Source organism: Perognathus longimembris, chromosome 2 (genome assembly GCF_023159225.1).
Source record: "Perognathus longimembris pacificus isolate PPM17 chromosome 2, ASM2315922v1, whole genome shotgun sequence".
Lineage (NCBI taxonomy): Eukaryota > Metazoa > Chordata > Mammalia > Rodentia > Heteromyidae > Perognathus > Perognathus longimembris.
This window is the reverse complement of record NC_063162.1, coordinates 29,665,614-29,683,820: the sequence shown is the minus strand read 5'-3', so window position 1 is coordinate 29,683,820 and position 18,207 is coordinate 29,665,614. Positions and strand designations below refer to the sequence as shown.

At 39.2% G+C, this 18,207-nt stretch overlaps 1 protein-coding gene across 3 annotated transcripts in view; it reads left to right on the top strand.

Moving 5' to 3' along the window:
• The window catches only part of Pcgf5 (polycomb group ring finger 5), a 94,476-nt gene that overhangs the window by 18,291 nt on the left and 57,978 nt on the right, over positions 1-18,207 (top strand). For 2 of the 3 annotated variants that reach the window (XM_048338723.1, XM_048338719.1), the window contains exon 2: positions 16,532-16,701. The exons of the other annotated variant lie outside the window; for it this stretch is intronic. The gene's annotated coding sequence lies outside the window, so the exon portion shown is untranslated. The remainder of the gene's footprint in view (positions 1-16,531; positions 16,702-18,207) is intronic. 3 annotated transcript variants of the gene reach the window in all.

The following is an 18,207-nucleotide window of genomic DNA, read 5'->3' as shown; positions in this document are numbered from 1 at the left end:
ATATGTCCCTTGGCACCCAATATCAAGAGGTCAAGTTGAAAGAAGGAAACATGAAAGCATTTGGAGCATTATAAACCAAAGGGTGGAGGTAAATGAGGAGAAAGAGGTGAGAGATTCTGGGTGGCACATGAAGCAGGTTCATCAAGGGAGAGAGGGTAGTTGCAGGTGAAGATGTTGTCATTAGTCTAGGCAAGATGAAGAGTTCGGTGATGCTAAGGAAAACATTTGCTGCAAATAGTAACAAAGAAAAATGGGTTGTGTCTGTCAGAAAAGCAAAGTCCATTATTCTTAAGACAGAATTAGGGTATATGTGTAAGCTAATGGGGATTATCCACTAGAGTGCAAAAGTTGATATAAACAAAGCAGAGAATTTCTTGGGAAATATCTTTGGAGATGCGGAGCATGGGTAGGGTCATCTAATAGAGTGGATAGTTCGTAATGACAGCCATTAAGAGAGCAGAGAGGATAAGATGGGTAGGTGGAGTGGAGGGAGATAGGGATGAATCACTGAAGACAAGCTATAGCCCCCCTCCTCAAGAGGCACAGTTTGTGGGGAAGTGGAAATTTCCAGGTTCTCTGTGTTCTATCCAGGAAATAGAAACATTCACATCTTTTTTAAAAATTGTACTATAAAAATTATACTTATATCTGAAAAACTCTTACCACTTGAGCTTTAGCTCAAGGAACCTGAGTCCTTTTGCTTTTAGTTTGTTTCAGACAGTATCTCATATTTAATTTGCCTGGGATATTTTTTTGCCTCCTCCCAAGTAGGATTACAGGTATACACTACCACTCCTGGCTTCCCTTCTTCTTTTAAGTGTGAAAAGTTTGGTATGTTTCATTTAGAAGTAGACAGGAGTATATCAATGACAGTGGTCTGATTGTCTGATGCTGAGTGATAAGGCATCCTAGTTCCTACAGTATCTTAAGTAGAGAATTTGGCATCGTCTAGATGTGCGGCCTCATAGTGTAGACTCAGAGCTGGGGGCTAGAATCATCTGAAGACTATGTTTGGTGATGATCTGAGACTCTCTGTGTGACCTCTCCATGAGTATTACTTTAGAAGGATGGCTGCAGCCATCTCTCTCTCTCTCTCTCTCTCTCTCTCTCTCTGTAGAAAATGAGAGCTCCACAGGCAGTGAGTGCTGAGGTTCACTGGGGGCCCACTGTGATCCAGGCATTGCGCAAAGACAGAGTGGCCAGTCTAGTCTTTAACCTCTGGAAGGTGTGATTTGGAAGGTAATTCATTACAATGAAGCAATGGAGAATCAGGGAAACTAAAGATTGGTATAATATAGCCCACAAGGGCTTCTGAATTTGAAAGGTGGGAGAGAGCATTACAAGCAAAGAAGGAGAACCACAGTCCTCTACTTCTCCCCTGCCATGCATACTGGGCTGCTTCCAATCCCCCACTTCCACATGTGCATACACACACACACACACAGTCACACAAACAGCCTTCTTTACTCTCCCTCCAGTATCAACATATCTTCATTTTTCTTAATTATATTTCAAAGATGTTTTTCCTACTTCTTTTTTGTGTTGAAAGCATAGATCAGTTTAGTTCTGCTTTGAGAATGTGGATAGATCTGGAAACATAAGTGTTAGGAAAAGCCACCTAAGCTGACTTTTAAGACTTTTGAGGTAATAAACTATTGGTTTGTTACAAACTTTTATATAAAAGGACACATTTAGCTGGATACTGGTGGCACATGCTTATATAATCATAGCTACTCAGGAGGCTGAGATCTTAGTATCATGGTTCAAAGCGAGGCAGGAAAGTCTGTGAGACTTTTATCTCCAGTAAACTACTCAGAAAAAGCTAGAAGCTGGTGCTGTGGTTCAAGTGGTAGAACACTTGCCTTGAGTACAAAGAAACTGAGAGTCAGTGCCCAGGTCTTGAGTTCAAGCCCCAGGACTGGCAAAAGAAAAAAAAAAGGACACATTTGTTTCTTACTGGTGAATCCAAATTATTTTTGTAGCTAGATGGAGAAACATTATTCTCTAAATTCCATTTAGGAAAGAGTTCCAGGTACTTCTGAAGATAAACAATTGATTCATTCAATAAATATTGACTATCCACTAAGTTCTAGACACTGAGGGAATGACTACATCAGTGAACATTATATATATATATATATATACACATATATATATACACACACATATATACATATACATACATACATACATACATACAGACAGACAGACAGACAGACAGACAGAAAATACCTGCCCTCACAGAGCTTACACCCTAAGGGGTCAATAGTAAATAAACAGTATATGTAACTTACCATATAAATACTGTGGAAAGATATCCATCTTTTTTTTTTTTTTTGGCCAGTCCTGGGCCTTGGACTCAGGGCCTGAGCACTGTCCCTGGCTTCTTTTTGCTCAAAGCTAGCACTCTGCCACTTAAGCCACAGCACCACTTCTGGCCATTTTCTGTATTTGTGGTGCTGGGGAATCGAACCCAGGGCTTCATGTATACGAGGCAGGCACTCTTGCCACTAGGCCATATCCCCAGCCCAATATATCCATCTTGAGGATGGGGATTAGGAATGTGAGATGATGTCATTCTACTCAATCACGTCCCCTTGGCTTCTCCTATACTACAAGTGAAAGCCCCTCTCTCATCCTCAGCCATACCTGCCTCCTGGCTGGAAGAACCTTGGGCATCAGCCTTGTTCCTGCTCATGGTACTTCCCTTTCTCCCTATATTTTCTTCAGATCCCTGTAAGACTGACTTCTGATTCCTCTTTACAGAGCCTTATAACCCTTTTGGTCTTTCTCAGATTCATCTTCTCTGTAGCTCCTCTTCTGATGAGTTTATCTTAAATTTCAATCACCCTCTTTTCCTTACTCTAAGCACTTCTCCTGGAAATGATAGCTCAGCAGAAGAAATGATGCAATGAAATGATGTTGGGAGTAACCTTGGGCAGAGCAGAGCAGAACATCCCTAGCTTTTCTCCGGGTGGGGGGGGGGGGGGCGGGCAGGGTTGTGTGCTCTCTGGCTTTCATTTGCTGGGAAAGTTCTCAGTAAAGGCCCTGCCCAGCAGAAACACCATGGGAATCTTCCTGGCTTCCGCAGTAGCGTTGATTCAACCTTGAGCTTACTTGGTGGGAATTCCCAGCATGTTATTTGTTTGCCCTTGTCATACTGTGGGCCTGCTGGTGTGGACTGGATGTAATTTCTTGGGATAGTAGACCCTTTCTCAGATGACTGCTCCATGATTTTGGGCTGGGTAGTATTTAGTCTGTTCAATCTGCTTCTCCCCTTTCCACAAGACTGCTGTTGTTTTCTTCCTAAGATGTTTCTCTTTCCGTGTCTTCTGTGGCTACCTCATCTGTCTTCTCAGCTTTCAGTTTCACTGGCTGTGCCGACCTTTTATGTATTGCTTGTTTTGTTCAGAAACTGAAACTGCATCTCATACATAATTGGCTGGTATCTGCCTCATTCCCATTTTATTAGATCGTTGGCTTCTTTTTTTGGCTCTATCACTTCTTGGTCTTGTAACATCAAAAGAATGTCCCTGCTTCCACAGGTAACGTTCCTTAGTATGAGAGCATTTGGGCATTAATAAAATGTAAAATATACTTTCACAGGTTGGGTTTCATGGGAAGAAGATTCTGAGATGCTATTCTATGTGCAAGAAGAATTGCAAGGAAACATAGGGGGCAGAGGAGAAGTTGAGCTGTGGGGTCAGCCCCATGAAGAGCTCTGGAGCTTGAACGATCCTTTAGAATTTAACATTAGCTGAGCTAGCCTGGTCTTTATACCCCAGCCTCTCAGACATTGCATGCTGACCATCTTGAAAAAGTTGACTTCAGGCAAAGAGGATTTCTGTAGCTGACATTATTACTGCAGAGGCCAGAGAGGCACCCTAGCAAGTAAAAGGTCTTGCTGTTCCAAGACCTAATGCAGAAGTAACCATTGTGGATAGTTTTATTTTGAGAGTTTTAGATTTTATTAGAAGGAGGGTTGGAGAGAGGAAAGGAAAAGAAAAGGAAGACTACTACATTTCTGTGAGCTACTACTGGAGGTTTTGTGAATAGAGCTCAGTCTTCTAGAAACTCCAGGAATTTTGCTACACACTTTAGGAGTGTCCTACCTAAAGGGCAAGAAAAATAGGACCTTATCTCATCAACTGCCCATTTTCATGTTCACTTTACTGTGTGAGTGAGCTCAACCTGCTCCCAGAGCCCCGGTAGAAGATACAAATGTCTTAGAAAGCTGCCTTTTAGCACAGAGAGGTGAGGGAACAGAGAGGGGAATGCCAGCATCTTCTTCAAGGGACTGCCCCAAACGAAACCTGGGTATCGTGAGTTTACTGGCTCCGGGTGTACTGGCCAGGGTTCTTTATATTGATGATTGAACCTCACCTTTCTCTTACCCCCAAATATTTCTACTTTGAGAGAGTAGGGGTATAGACAAAGCAACAGAGGTGATGCTTTTGTGAGAAACATTCTAATTGGGGGGCCATGCATACATGTATGCCTGGAAGAACAAGAGATTTAGTGGGCATTCATCTGCATGAGCAGATGACACCAGTAAGAGCTGCTATAAAGGATTGTTACAGAAGAAAAAGTGGTTCTTACATGTATTTTCTTCTTCTCAGTTCAGTCTTGCCAGGCACCTATGGCTGATGCCTGTAATACTAGCTACTGGGGAGGCTGAGATCAGAAGGATCATAGCTTGAGGTCATACAACCAAGTCTTCAACTAGTAGCTAGACATGGTAGCATGCACCTGTCATCCCAATTCCATAAGAGGCAAAGACTGAGAGGACCACAATTCCAGTCCATCCTATGCAGAAAATGTTACAAGATTTTATCTCAACAGCACCAAATGCAAAAAAAAAGGACCATGGGTATAGCTTAGTGGTAGAGCACCTGGCTAGCAATTGAGAAAACGTAAGTTCAAATCCCAGCACTGTCAGTTAAGCATTATTAGCTTATAATAGTTTTACAGGGGTAAAGATTTCATTGTTACATTTCCACATATGTTCACACTGTATTCCCATCCATCTTTTCCCCTCTATCACATAAAAAAATAAGAGATTGAATCTTGAAGCTGAGTATAATGGTAGATACCTATAATCCCAGCTACTAGAGACATAGAAAGAGGAGACATATGGATTGCAAATTTCTGCCAGCCTGGGCAAAAAATGACAGACCTTATCTGAAAAAAATTTAAAGCAAAATGGGCTAGGGCTATAGCTCAAGTGATAAAGGGCCAGACTAGCAAGGACAAAACCCTAAGTTCAAACCCCAGTACTGCAAAAAAAAAAAATAATAAGAGATTGTGTCTTGAATAGATTTTTGGTGGAAATTGAAACATGATTGGCATTGGCTAACTCATTTTTCACCCTATCTCCAACACCTGTTGAACAGTGGGAAATTAAACCTTGGGTTTCTCCTCGGTGGAATGGGTAGGTAGTAAAATTTAATTCAGGAGAGTTGAAACATGTCCTGAAGTCATTGATGTAAAAACATTTAATCCAGAGCTCCCATGTAAGTTTGATGCACAGTTAATGGTGGTGATTATTGTTGACAGAGGAGAATGAAGGCAGTTAGGCAAGGGAATGACTGGGGCTTGGGTAAACAGGAATTAATGAAGGAAAAGGAGAAATGCTTGAAGATGAGCTCCTCAGAGGCGGGGAAGTAATGGGGAAGGCATGCATAGTTGTAAAGGGCTGCCCACCTAGATCAAATTCTCAACGGAGCCAGACTCGCATCGAGCAGACACAATATAAAATATATAAACAGAGCTACTGATTTGAAAGTGAGCTGGGGAGCCAGGATCCTCTCCTCTCCTTTAACCACCCTCAGTCTCAGAGAACTCTGAGAAACTCCAAGATTACAAAAAACAAGAATAATTTCTATGGAAGGATGTTTTTGCAAGGCTGCTGTAACACCTCATTTATTATGAATTGAGTTAACTTTCCAGAAGACAGTTGTTTTTGTTTTTGTTTTTTTAAGAAATTCATCTTGGATGAAATTTTGCTTAAGTACACTGTTTTGCTTTAAGTTTACCCTCTTAACAAGGCTAAGTGAAAACTTTTCATCTTGATTATATTAATGAGCATTTAGTTATGGTCATATGCTTTCATGTGGTGCTTTCCAACCTTAGAGATGTGGAGAAAGAGGGTGGTTGACACTCACTGTACTTAAGACTTGTTAGGAGTAACATGGGGAGCTTTGTAGACACGGGAGCCAGTCTGTCCATTCTATATCCCAGCCTTGCATTTTACTAGCTTTGTGATGTTGGGCAAGAGTACTTGCCCTCTCTGTTTTGACTGATGCTTCTATAAATTGAGAATAATAGTAATACTTAACCTAGTAGGATTTTGGTGAGAAACAAATGAGCTTTTCATATATTCATTACTTAGAATAATACCTGCATATAGTAGTGGTAAATGTGGAGATGATTATGATGATGATGATATAATTAATGGTGGTGGCAGTTAATGGTAATATATCTGTTTGATGTAGTTTAGTTTTTCTGTCTTCTTTAACATAATGATTAAACCTATGAGCTATGAAACAAAATAATCTCGATTTAAGACCCACTATCATGTATCTGACTCCTTAAAAGTCTTGGAAAAGTTTCTATTTTGTTTCATAATTGGCTTCATAGAGACTATTAAGCTATTGATTCTAAATATGGAGTGTGTTTGGTGGGCTTCTTAATGTTGGGATAAAGGATGGGTGGTTGGAGAGATTAGCCATTCATGCTACATGATGTAATACTTAATACCAAACTATGATTCCAAACTTCTAGATGCATGTATGTTGGAGGAATTATTTCATTCTTTGCTGGAAAGGTTGGCGTTATTAGTGTTCACACAAGTGGATTATTTTGAAAGAAGAAAAACAGTAAAGGAATTTGTTGGTGGAAATGACTAAACACAGATTAGGCAGCAGATTTTCTGGTGCAGCAGAATAGACACCAACCATGTTTTACTAATTTTTTTTTTTTTAAGACAAGAAAGAAAACCCAAAGCCCAGTGATTTCACAGCATTGTTGGGGGAAAGAGAGGATGGCCACTCAGCCCTGGTCCACAAGCTAGCACTAAAGCAAGCATTTTAAGGGTAATTTAGGCCATGCCCCTATCAAAAGTAGCCTACTGTGAGAGTTTTGTGTAGCCAAGGTTTGGTTTCATAGTAAAATGTTTAGGAAATGTATGTGAGGGATGAGGCACAAGGATGATTGTTATCCTGGAACATTTTCAAACAGGCCTAACTAAGGATCACTGTGGTTTGTCCATTGAGACCTATTTCTGTAGTTAGATGTTAATTTGTAGATGTGAAAGTTGGAAATGATTTCTGTGTGATAGAGAAGATATTCCCCCAAAAGCTATAGACTTAACTGGTTTTATAACTAAATTAGCAATCTAATTTCACTCTTCTGTCTTACATTGATTGCATACTTGTCATTGCTGTGCTTCATAGAACCAAATGGCCATCTTTCTGTATTCTACATTAATGAGCCAAATAAAATTTTAACACCTATTCAATATATATCTGTGTAAAAGTCATATTTTCATTTCCTAAAACTATTGTTTGCTTATTGTTTCTTAATTTCTCTAACATGTTTTGTTTGCATTCTGTTTGATTTTGAAATTGAGATGGATCTTATAATAACTTAATGTAGGCATTCTGTAAACAAGTATAGGTACTTAAAAGTTTTAACCTGATTATTTTAGGCTGCTTATTTTTTGAGACCATAATGATTTCAGTAAGGTATACATATCTGGAAGACTGTTCTGTCCGTGTTAGCTAATGTAACTTGTTTTTTTTATAATGTGTTTGTACAAGTCTGTGTTTTGTTTGTTTGTTTGTTTTTGGTTTGGTGTTTTTTTTTTTGCCAGTCCTGGTCCTTGGACTCAGGGCCTGAGCACTGTCCCTGGCTTCCTTTTGCTCAAGGCTAGCACTCTGCCACTTGAGCCACAGCGCCACTTCTGGCCGTTTTCTGTATATGTGGTGCTGGGGAATCGAACCCAGGGCCTCATGTATACGAGGCAAGCTCTCTTGCCACTAGGCCATATCCCCAGCCCTGGTTTGGTGTTTTTTTTTGCTGGTCCTGGGGCTTGGTCTCAGGGCCTAGGTGCTGTCCCTGAGCCTGTTTGTGCTCAAGGCTAGAGCTCTACCACTTGAGCTACAGCACCACTTCTGGCTTGTTCTGAGTAGTTTATTGGAGATAAGAGTCTCACGGACTTTCCTGCCCAGTCTGGCTTCAAACCAAGATCCTCATGTCTCAGCCTCCTGAGTAGCTGGGATTATTGGCGAGACATACTGGCACTCAGTGTGGTGATTACTTTTGTGTTAGTGAGCTAGATTGAATTTGAAGATACTAAAGAGATTAATAAAGCACACCTGTTATTGTGTCTATGTGAGCATTTCCAGACATTATTAATGAAGGGGAAAGACCCACCCAGAATGTGCATGTACCATCCAATGGACTGTGGGCCAAGATAGGAAAAAAAAAAAAAAAAGAGAGAAAGCCAGCAGGAATCTCCTTTTCTTTGTTTCCTGGCCACCATGTTAACAGCTTTCTAAAAGGAGTCCTTTCTCCTTATTTAAGTTGCAACTGCCAAAAGTCCTACTAGAAAGAATTAGTACAGAGCAGTGGGGCACTGTTGTGAGTAGACCTCACCATGTGATTGTTAAGCCATAGGAATTGATTTTCAGGTGGAGTGTGGAAGCAGGCTGGAAAGCCCTAGACGCTGGAAGCAGAGCTTATTGGGTAGTTCTGGTAGCAAAGATGACAATGTCTGCAGGAGTGCAGATACTAAGTACTAAGCTCATGAGGTTTAAACCTGGAACAAGGACTCTCCTAGGAACTGGACTAGAGGACCTTCATGTCACATTCTGACAAAGAAATCACCCATGTTTTGTCCATGTTTTCAAACTTTGATAGTGGCTGAATTCAAAACCAATGGACAAATTAACTTGGCAGAGAAAACTTCAAGACCACATAGTATTCAAGCTGTGGTATTTGATACTGCTGGCTACTTTAAGCCAAGTTTATAATAAGATTCAGGAGCAAAAACAAAAACAAATAATGAACTATTTGCAAAACATGCAGTTTAGCCAGAACAGCGGTGAGGTGGAAGTTGTGGATGTGGAGGTGTTAAAGAGATTAACACCCTTAGAAAGAAGCTGAGAACTATGCACTAGGACCCAGGAAAGAAACCTTGAGAGCATCTCAGGAATTGGCCAGACTCTTCCTATCCCAGGCTTCAAATATAAAATTGTAAACTAATTTGAAAGTCATTCCTTTGAGAAGTAGTTGCAGAGATATTCTGCTCCCTTAGAGCCATCTAGGGAATGGTTTCCCAGGTTCAACTGCTCAGGTGCTCATGGGCCACTGCAGCCATGATCCAAGTGGTCCTGGATGCCACATGAGCTGGTGGCAGAAGTTGGTGTTATTTATTTGGTGCTGGTTTTGCTGTTTGTCAGAATTTGGGAGTTAAGAGACCGTGGAGGGTTCCACCAAGATTTCAGAGGAAGGCCTGGGAGGTCACACACACAATGTATAGCGAGGTCAAATTCTTTGCAAAGAGCCTCCAAGAAGGCAGTGTATGCAAAACTGTGAGAGTGAAGCCTAAAATGCAGTGGAAACCCCAGGATATTGGGAGATGGCAGGAATGTGAAGTGTCTGCTGAGAAGAAAAAATCCAGTCAAATGAGTAAAGTCATTGAGCCTCTATAAGACTAACTCTCAATGAGATAGAGGCCATGGGAGCTGCAAACAGCAAGACCATAGGGGCAGTGCTTCCCCAGACAATTGGAGTTCACATCATGTCATCACAATGTGTCCTTGGATACTGGATATAGAATTCCAGGATTTAACGTTTGGGTTTCAGTTGTGCTTTGATTTGATCCTTTCGTACTTCTCTCCCATCTCTTCTGGAATATAATGTTTACTGCCTGCCTTGTATCTTAGAAGTATGTTACTTTCTAGTTTTATTTTATAGATCATAGCTAAGTGTTTGCTGTGAGTACCCAAAGGAACTGTGGACTAAGATTAAACAGTGTTGGAACTATTAAGACTACAGTGAATCTTGGCAGGGGGTCCAACACATTTTGCATTAGGAAATGGACATAACTTTGTGAGGGGTGTTGGTGGAATGTTATGGTTTAAGAACCCATGTTATGTTATTATTTGAGAAAGGGTGGACTTTTTATTAATTTTGATTTCCAGCTTATTTAGACAAGCTGAATATATTGGCTCAAACCCATAATCCTAGCTACCTCAAAAGCATGTTTCCAGGCTAGCCCAGGCAGGAGCATTCACAAGATTCCTTCTTAAACAAAAGCTGAGCACTGTGCTCCTCACACTGGTAGCCTAGATACAAGGGAGGTACAGTGGCTGGGTACAGTGACATGGGGAAGCACAAGTAGGGGGAGCCATAGCCCAAGCCAGCCTGAACACAACAGCAAGACTCTACCTGGAAAATAACTAGTATAAAAAGGTAGTAGAGGCATATCACAAGTGGTAGAGTGCCTCCTTAGCAAACCTGAAGCCCTCTCTCTCTGACATTTCCAGAGACGATTAGGTTATAAAGTCTCTGGTCTGTGGATTACTCCTTTGATAGATTATTATTGGGAGGTAGTGAGAGGTAAAGGTGAGGCATAGCTGTAGACGTAGCGTTATGGGGTGTGTCCTTGGGACTATATTTTCCCCTGGCCCCTTGCTATATGTACCTTTCTCTGCTTCCTGTCTGCCATTATATGAATAGCTCTACTGCTCTATCCCTGCCATGATGGACAGAAAAAAGAGTGTGTATGAGGAAGGCTTCACCTATCATCTGAGATGACTAAGGGACATTGGAATGGAATGTCTCTATAGAGCAAACTTGGCCGCATTTTCCCCAGGGTCCTCTAGTTCTGGAACTGCTTGTCTGTCTGGAAAAACGATGTTGAATAGTTAGAAAAGGTAGACACAGTGATCCGCTTGTATGAGTAAACGGTGATGTCTCACTAGTGGCCCAGGAGTGGCTGCCTAATCTCACATTTCATTCCTTATGTCTATCCCTTTGTTCTGTCCACTGCACCCTATAACATTCTGCTTCAGTGCCTTTACACTTTGTATTTGTTGGTACACTCTTGAATTAGTTACCTACCTGTACAGTTTAGTCCCTTGCTTCCTTCAGGTCTTGTTAAATGTCACCAGACTAGTCTTTTTCTAACCTCCTTGTTTTAAATACCATTGCCCTGAAGTTTCTCCTTGATAACTGTTATTATGTCTGACTTACTTATTTTGATTACTGCCCATTTCTTTCTATTAGAATGTAAGTTTGAAGAGAGTAATGACTCTGTCTTGTTCCCTGCCTTATTTCAGTGCTAAGAACATGGCCTATATCATGCTGTAAAAGAACTTAGGAGACATATTTTCAAAAAACAAAGAAAGGAAAAGATCTTTTAGAGGGGAAAAAAAGAGATCTCAATACCATTTTAGTGAAGGGGATACCATTTCTGATAAAATACTTCTGCAAAACAGTTGTAGGATGAGGAACATTTGCTATTGTATTGCTTTCCCATCTTTTACTTTCTTGTATCTAATTTTATATTTGATAAATTCAAAGCTTATGGAAAAGTGGTGGTAGTATTTTAATGAGCAACCATAAATCCCTCACTTACAGTTGCCACATAGGCTTTACTTCTTTGTATGTGTACATATTATTCTAATTTTCACTGAATCATTTAAAAATAAGTTATAGATAGGACACTTCTAAATATTTGAATATGTATCACCCAAGGAGATACAATGGACACATTCAGGAACTGTAGCCGTGATAGAATAGTATTGTCTCATGTGCAGATCTGTCTCAATGATGTCCATCTTTTATACCAATAATAATAATGAAGTCCCTGTCAAACAAACAGTCCAGGATCCCACATTACATTTAGTTGTCATGTTTCTTTAATCTTTTTCCATCTTTCATTGACATTAATACTATTTAAAAGTATATATCATTTGTTTTGTAAAATGACTCTCAATATTAGCTTATTTTATACTTCTCCATGATTAGAGAGTTAGAATAGATGGTCTGGGTAGAAATGTCACACAGGTGATATTGTATCTTCATTAGTATATCACCCCAGGATGTACATGATTTCAGATTGTGCCATTACTGGTGTGGTTAACTTTGAGCACTTGATTTGGGTGGTATTCATTAGATTTCCCCTGTAAAATTGTCTTTTCCCTTTATAATTCATAAATTTATAACATAAAATAATATATACATAAAATTATAGTTTCTCTGTAGAAAATACTATACAATGATGTAAATATCTATTCCCAACAACTTTTTAATCCCATGGCTTTAGGATTCCAGACATTATTGCCTGTATCAATTAAATAATATCCTTGCAAAATGATGGATTGCATAATTCGTTCCTTATACAAGTTGGCATTTTGTTGAAAAGAAGAGGCTTCTCTTTCCCATTTGTTTGTTTGCTTGATTACTTGCTTATAAATATTGACTGAGGATTAGTTTCTGTAAGTGAATTATACAATCAGTTGCTATAATTCATTGTAATGTTCATATTATCCTTCTATTGGCCTATGTTACTTCACTGATCCCTAAGATGTCTCTCCTAACTAGGGAGACAAATTCTTGATGCAGAGAGGAATAGCATTTTTATTCTATCCAGAGTATTTCTCAGTTTTTAATTGCACATCAAGATTCTTGGGGGCTGGGAATATGGCCTAGTGGCAAGAGTGTTTGCCTCGTATACGTGAAGCCCTGGGTTCGACTCCCCAGCACCACATATATAGAAAACAGCTAGAAGTGGCACTGTGACTCGAGGTAGAGTGCTATCCTTGAGCAAAAAAAAGTCAGGGGCAGTGCTCAGGCCCTGAGTTCAAGGCCCCAGGACTGGCTAAAAGAAAAAAAAGACTCTTGGTACCCAGATTCTTCATTCCTGTCAAGTTCCCTCATAATGATGATGGTTCATGGACTATAGTTTAAAGTATCAAAGCCATTTGCTTCTGTAGGCTGGCCTTAGATAGATAATTTTTTTTCCTTTTTGTATCCTTATAAGAATTACCTCATAAGCAGAGTAGAGAATAAACTTTTGTAAATTTACTACCTCTTGTAGCACAGGAGGGAAGAGACACCTCAGCTGTCCCCAGAAAATAGGGTTACTAGGGTCACCGTGTTCCCCACAATCATGCTTGTCTTATTGTCTTATTGTCCATAATAATGCATTTGTCTTGAAATTTTGACTTTCAGGGAGGTGGCTTCAGCTTCTGGCACCTGGGATCATGGAAATAGTGACATTCTCAGTAATGCATATGTATCTACCACTGTTTGTTATTAGTCAGACCAAACTTTGTTGATATTAAGGAAAGTTAGGAGATTTAAACTCTCCTCAAGTTTGGGAGTGAGAACTTGGTCCATGTGATATAAGAAACTGCCTAGTCAGTGTGAGGCCCTACGTTCAAACCCCAGTACTGCCAAAGGATTGGGGAGAAGAAGAAAAAGAAGGAGGAGGGTGGGGAGGAAGAGGAGGAGGAAAGTTTGTTCTTTTTGTTCTGGGAATATAGGGTAACTGCTACTGGCAGATTTCAGTATCTTTTAGTTGAATAATCTCTTTAAAACACATTTGTAATTGTAATTGTAATTTAAACATTACATTCATAAAAATTCCAAATATACATGGTATTTTTATTGCTCAATAACCTTGTTTAACTTATTTTCCTGACATAATTTCATCTGCCCATCTGTCACTGGAAATATATTTTCTTCTTGGTTCATTCTGTTAAGAATTGATGATTTTTTTTCTTATAGAAGAAGAAAAGTTTATAACTGAGGGACTTCCCTAGCTAAGGTTTCAGAGGATACCTTAGAAATCAGAGGACATCTGCTGATATAAAATGATGACCAGGTAGTTTATTAGCTACAAGTAGGAATTGGGGATTGAATTAATGTGGAAGGAATTTATACATGTCAATTCAATTAACAGAATCTGAGAGATTTCCCAAATGGGTGCTTTCACTTTTTATTTCCTTCCTTTAATCTCTACCATTTGTGTTCTTTGCTGTTTCTGGCATTTAAATAAGATAGCTGATAATAACGTCAGATTTCTGTAAAGCTTGGTCAATTTCTGACATAAATGACTCATAATTTCTTAGGTCTCCGTGCTCCCTCTTAGTTTCCCATTATTTGCATCCCTATAGAGAAAAGGTAGATTTCTTTCCCTCATTGAAAGAACCTACTGGCTGCTACAGGCCCTTTCTGTGTGAGGGAAGTCTACAGCTTTGGTGATTTGTCCCCTGATCACAGCACATACCTAGAAAACTCATTTGATAATACAACATTAGTTAGAATTTTATTCTCTCTTCCTCAATAATGTATGTGTAGTTGAAGAGTATTTAATATAGCCACACTAAGAAAAATACCTTCTCTAAAACGTAACCTGAAGGTCTAGTAAGCTGCTTAAGCAAATAGATACCTTTAAGTCCTCTTTGTTGGAGGATGTTACCTGATGTTCTAGTCTCCAACTGTATAAGGGCTTAAAGTTCTAAGAGATCATTGTCCCACAGAGGCCCAGTTGTTGCTATAGAAGCAAGAACCACAGAACTTCTGGTCTGTGCAGTCCACCATTACAGTATTCTAGGGATTGGCCATGGCTGATTGCCCAGCCCTGTGGAGAGCAGAAAGGCTGTTCAGTGCCTCTAGTGCTAGACACCTGGTACCAATTAGATCACACCTGCTTTCTGGTGTGTGGTTTCTCCTGCTCTCTTCCATGAGTTACCCTTAAAAAAATTATTGAAACCTAAAAAAAGTCATATTCTAGCTCACATTTCCATCTCTTTATAATCTATGAACAGGACATGAATTCTTTGGTGAATGGGAAACAAGACAGCAAGTTTTACCTGTTCACTCATTGAAATGTAGAATAGCTCATCCCTTCTGACACTGAAAAATTCTCAGATCTTTTTCTCAAAACCTAGGAGGACTGTCAGTATCCTTCACAATGCCCAAAACAGTGTTTAACATGCATTAGGGAATGGGAGCATGAGCCAAAGCAAGAAAGGATGGCAACTGAGTACATTGTGTTTTCACATCTCATTTTATCAGCTATTTAATTAAATGCCCAAACACTCCAGTATGACCTCATCTTAACTTTATTACACCTTTAAAGACTCTATTTCAAAATAAAATTACATTCACCAGTACCAAATTTTAGGACTCCAGTTTCTTTTAGGGGGCACGCAGTTCAACTCATAACAGGCATTTAGAATGAATTTATGCAGTACTTAATAGGTGACACTTAACATTTAATGTGCCACATTAAAACGATGACATTCGTAAACAAAATATTAAAAACATGAACTGTTTACATGGTTGTCAAGCATGGATATTATAAATGGCAACTTTTAAAAACAATTCTACTAGTTGGTTTTGTTAATGACTAATTTATTGTTGGATGTTTTTAATATGAGTTGTCTTAGTTGACATAAAGACTTCATTTAGGTTGGATGCACTTGTAGTGAGGGTGAGGCTGAATTCCAACCTCAGTACCACCATCTAAAAAACAAAAAAGACTTCATGCAAGAACTCATGCTTGTGGCTTATAAGTTTAGTTTATGACTACAGAAAGTCTTTCAATTCTAGTAGAAGTTAGTTTTCTACTTAAAACTCTGACTTCATGGGTTAAAAAGGATTAAAGAATATTTGAGAAAATACTGTGACCTACCAAATTATAACTATCAACTTCCAGTAAACTTCCTGGTAGTACTTGTGATAAGCACCATCCTTCTAACATTTTTAGAAAGTGAAGTATCATTGTAAGTCCAAATCAACACAACAGTTCTTAAAACTTATGAGAGTACATGTGTTTACTTCTTTTAATTCCTTTGACAGTTCTTTTAATATTTAAATGATCTGATGTCAAAGTCTCCTCTTTTACAATTCAACAAAAATACAGGTGAATAAGTGGGCTCCAGTCTTGGTGACTGGTGTGCTCTAAGTGCCTTGAAATCTTTTTCTCCTATTTATGGATTCTTCTTGATTTGCATATTATAGTCATCTTAAAAAAAGAAAAAAAGAAGAAACCCTGAAAGGAGCTAGGTTCCAATGTCTCACGCCTATAATCCTAGCTATCAGGAGGCTGAGATCTGAGAATCCTAGTTCCACGCCAGCTAGTACAGGAAAGTCAGTGCTGGAAGTAGAGCTGTGGCTCAAGTGGTAGAGCACTAGCCTTGAGCAAAAAACAAAGCAAACAAAAAAAACCCAAGGACAGTGCTCAGGCCCTGAGTTCAAGCCCCAGGACTGGTGTATGTGCATGTGCATGCTTATGCACACTTTGCACGCACACACAGGCACACACACATACACACACACACACTCATCTGAAAGGGAGAATATTGCAAGTATCCATCTACATCTTAAATTTTCTTGTTTAGCCTCATCGAAATAAAAGCATACCTCCTTTGCCTTAAGCTAATCAAACCAGAGCTGGTTGCCACAGCTGCAGTGTTCTTATTTTCAAATGTGCCCTCTCTTGTTGCAGCTGCTGTGTTTCAAAGGTGATGGGATGGTGGGCTCTCACCACCCTGTTCTTCAGGGCCTCCTCTGGGCCCGGGATCCAGGCTGCTGAAGCTGGCCATGGTGAGGCTGGAGTTCACAGATAACACACTCCAGCATGACTTCCTGAGGTCAGGCCAGCTTACAGCACTCTCCGTAAGTATGCAAGCAGATAGCTGACTGCTTGAAGCCCTGCTTTCTCTTAGGTCAGCGCCTGGAAATTCTAGATAGAATGGGAAAATGTTCTCTTTAAATATCACTAGGACTGTTCGGTGTTTGGAAGTCACAAGTGTGCAGCCATGCCTGCTCTTTGACAAAAGTTTTTAACATTCCTTTTCTCTTTCTTAAAAGACTTCCAACATTGTGATGTAGGAGAAAGGTCGAATACTGCAAACTTTTTAAAAACAGAATTAAAGAATATTTTCTAGCAAGGTATTGTAGCACATGCCTTTAGCTAGCACTTTGGGTTATATTGAGGCAAGGAAGATCATGAGTTTGAGACCAACCTGAGCTATATAGTAAAACCCTGTTTCAAAACCACAAAGTTTTTCTAAGTCCCTGGAGTTTTTAATGATAATGATACCATTTGATAATTAAGCTATGTAACTTCTTAGAAGCTCTTCCAATGAAGTTTTATTGGAATATGGCTGTCCATATTCTTTGAGGTAGTTTTATTCCTCCTTGGTCAGAGTTAAATAGTTGCCATAGTAACCATATGACAAAGCATAAAATATTTACCATATATTTTTCATATATAATTTGCCAGCACATGCTCTGGGTAGTACTTCTTGATTACACAATGATATCATTGAGAATGTGAAAGAATCCTTAGGGATTTTGTATTCCAAATCTAAAGCAATTTTATATTTCAAGTCATTTCGTGAAGTGATTTATCAAGGGGTCTTGCTCTTGGCTGGAGATTTTCTTTTATCTATTTTTAAAAGCAAAAAATTAAATTCATAGTGAAATATAGTGACAGTGTAATAACTTCTCAGTTCAGAGAATTTGTTCCCAATATTTATGTATAGAGAAGACAAATTGTAACCCAGAAAGTAACTTTGTAGAATCAGAGCTAAAAATGGTGGCTAACAATTTTGCCTAATAAACTGCTCTTAAGTTGCATCAAAACACAGTTCTATGGTTACTGGCCCAAATCAATGTCTCCCAGTGCTAGTCAGGGTTGCTAACACATATTGCTCTTTACATTGCTCTTTTAGTACTCCATGCTAATCATTCTTTTTCTGTTTACATAAACTCTTAACAGAGTAGATATAATTGATTACGGTTAGGTTTACTAAATATGCCATGTTTCTGCCAGTCCTGACTACCTACACTAAACCCAAATCGTTCCATTGGAATTTTGAATGTTTGTAAAACTTTTTGATTCTGTGAATACCAACTTCCTAATTTCACCTTGACATCACCAACTTAATCCATTGCTTTCATATTTCACTTATTTACCTCATAGAAAGCAACCTTATTTTCAAATTCCTATAGGGTAAAAATAAAAAACAAATACCTTGAAGCAGAGTTAGACAATTATCTTTTGTTCAAGGCATCATAAAAGCAGACCCGTAATTGTGTGAAAGTATTTGATCTAATTATTTATTATCAGGCCTTAAATTATGTCCTGATGTTTCATTGTTGTTTTGTCCAAATACT